Below are 2,488 nucleotides of genomic sequence, written 5' to 3' on the forward strand. Positions count from 1 at the left end.
GTTTTCATTTTATATTTCTTAACTCCAAATCTATCACGGAATACTTGTGCCAAGTATCATCCTAGGTCAACAAAATGGTAGATGGTGGATTGGTGGATGTTCTTTTTTTTTTTTTTTTTTTTAACAAATCTGGGTAGTTTTCCCATTTGTTATTACTGAAATACCACTCTTACTTACAGAAGCAACTTAAGGTTAATCCATAAGATGTTTTAGAGTGATGGGGGCCCTGGGAAGGGGGCGGTCAGAAGAAATGGTGCACAGTTCCATATGCAGCTCTGCCTTTGCTCTCCCTGGGAGAATAACTTTGGATCTATTAGCAGGAGTGACTGGACTATGGAGGTATTGCTCAATGTTTCATCTGTTTGGTTTTTTCCTAATTCCAGCCTCAGGATTCAGAGACTTCCTTACCTTGTAAAAGTCTTCCTGGCCTGCCAGACTTTTTAAAATCTTTCTTCCCAAGCATAGGACCAGCAACCTCCTTTTGCGTTCATTTCTTTTTCTTTTTCTTTTTTAAAACAAGTTTTAAAAAGCTTATTTGTGTTGAGAGAGAAAACGCTGTGTGCGTGCACGTAAGTGGGGGAGGGGCAGAGGGAGGGAGAGAGAGAATCTCAAGCAGGATCTGTGCCGTTAACACAGAGCTGGACGCAGGGCTCAGTCCCACAAACCATATTATGACCTGAGCCAGGATCAAGAGTCTGACGCTTAACGGACTGAGCCACTCGGGCACACCTTCTGTTCTTTTCTTCCCAGACTCAACCTCCACCCATTAAAAATCCAGTATTTTATTTTCTATTCCTTCTTCCTTTTTCCTCTTTACAGCATAGAGTTATTGCTGCAATTATTGCAATTTTTCAGGAAGCAGATCATCCATTGCCTCAAGCCTAGACATAACAAGGACACTGGAAAACAGTTCTGCCTGGATGATGCTAACTTATAATTTTTTTAAATTTCTTTTAGTGTTTATTTATTTTTGACAGAGAGAGAGAGAGAGACAGAGCATAAGCAAGGGAGGGGCAGAGAGAGAGGGAGACACAGAATTCGAAGCAGGCTCCGGGCTCCGAGCTGTCAGCACAGAGCCTGACGCAGGGCTAGAACCCACGGACCGCAAGATCGTGACCTGAGCCGAAGTCAGACGTTCAACCGACTGAGCCACCCAGGTGCCCCATAACCTATAATGTTTTTAAGGAAAAAGCCTAAGCGTTACTGATTTTTCTAGATCGAGAGTTATGGTGCATGGCTTGTAGGAAATATTTGTTGACTGGCTAGTGGAATGACTGATGACTGAATTAAAGTAAGTGGGTTGGAAACAGACAGATGCTAACCAAAGATCCCCAGCAAGGAGGTGGAAATTGGGCAAACAAAAATAAGCTGAATAAATATGAGGAAACGTAAGATCGAACAGCTCTGGAACATAGGGTATTGGGGGTGAACGGGATTTTGATAGCTATAGAATTATGTAGGACGTCAGATTTTTCCAGGAGTGTGGCTATGCATGGATGTGTCCATACACCTTCTTACGGATTGTACTGTATACAACAAGAAAGTAATGAGTATGCAAAAGTAATTAACCCTAACAAAATGAGAAGAGAGAAACTATAAATGTTGCTTAGGTGAGTTAAGCGTTATAGTGATGATAGCTACTTAAGTCTCTCGTAGTCTTGAAGCATACTATTTACGGAAAGAGGTGATTTTACTGTAACTGAAAGAACACTAAATTAAGTACAAGAATGTGTGATTTTATCATGTATTGTGCAGGTAGCATAATTCCATACCATAAACTAAAAAAATTTTATGTGTAAGACTACTGATAAAATTTGCCTCACGCACAGTAGGTCTTCTTAATTATTTGCTGGTGAGTGACGTTGTAGGTAATTATGCAGAATTCAACTGTGAAATTACAGTGTCAATGAACTAATTGTATGCTCCCTTATACCCCTAACAAATCACTTGGAAAACATTTACATTAGAATTGGTACATTTTCTAATATGATTTTTATTTTTATCTTCTTGTCTGTGACAAATCCATTTATACACACATTTGTATATATACATTTTTTTAAAAAGGACAAAGCCTGGGACATGTGGGTGGCTCAGTTTGTTAAGCACTTGACTTTTGATATTGGTTCCGGTCATGATTTCTTGGTCATGGGATCAAGCCCCACATTGGGCTCCATGCTGGGCGTGGAACCTGCTTAGGATTCTCCTTCTGCCCCTCCCCTGTTCACAGTCTCTCTCAACGGTAAAATAGAAAAAAAAAAAAGGGATGAACTCTGATGATCATTATAAAGCAGGAGTTTGTTTTGATGATCACCAACGGTGATCCAAAGAGGGTGTGTGTTTTAAAAATACGCAAGTGTGTTACTGCAGTGTGAGAAATCCTTGTCGTTCTTTTCAATTTAAGTCAGAGAACGAATGTTACCAAAAGTCTACTAAGTGAAAGGTGAATATAAATTAATTCCTGTGCTCAAGCCTGAGTCAAGAGCACTGA

This window comes from Felis catus, chromosome B2, assembly GCF_018350175.1.
Source record: "Felis catus isolate Fca126 chromosome B2, F.catus_Fca126_mat1.0, whole genome shotgun sequence".
Lineage (NCBI taxonomy): Eukaryota > Metazoa > Chordata > Mammalia > Carnivora > Felidae > Felis > Felis catus.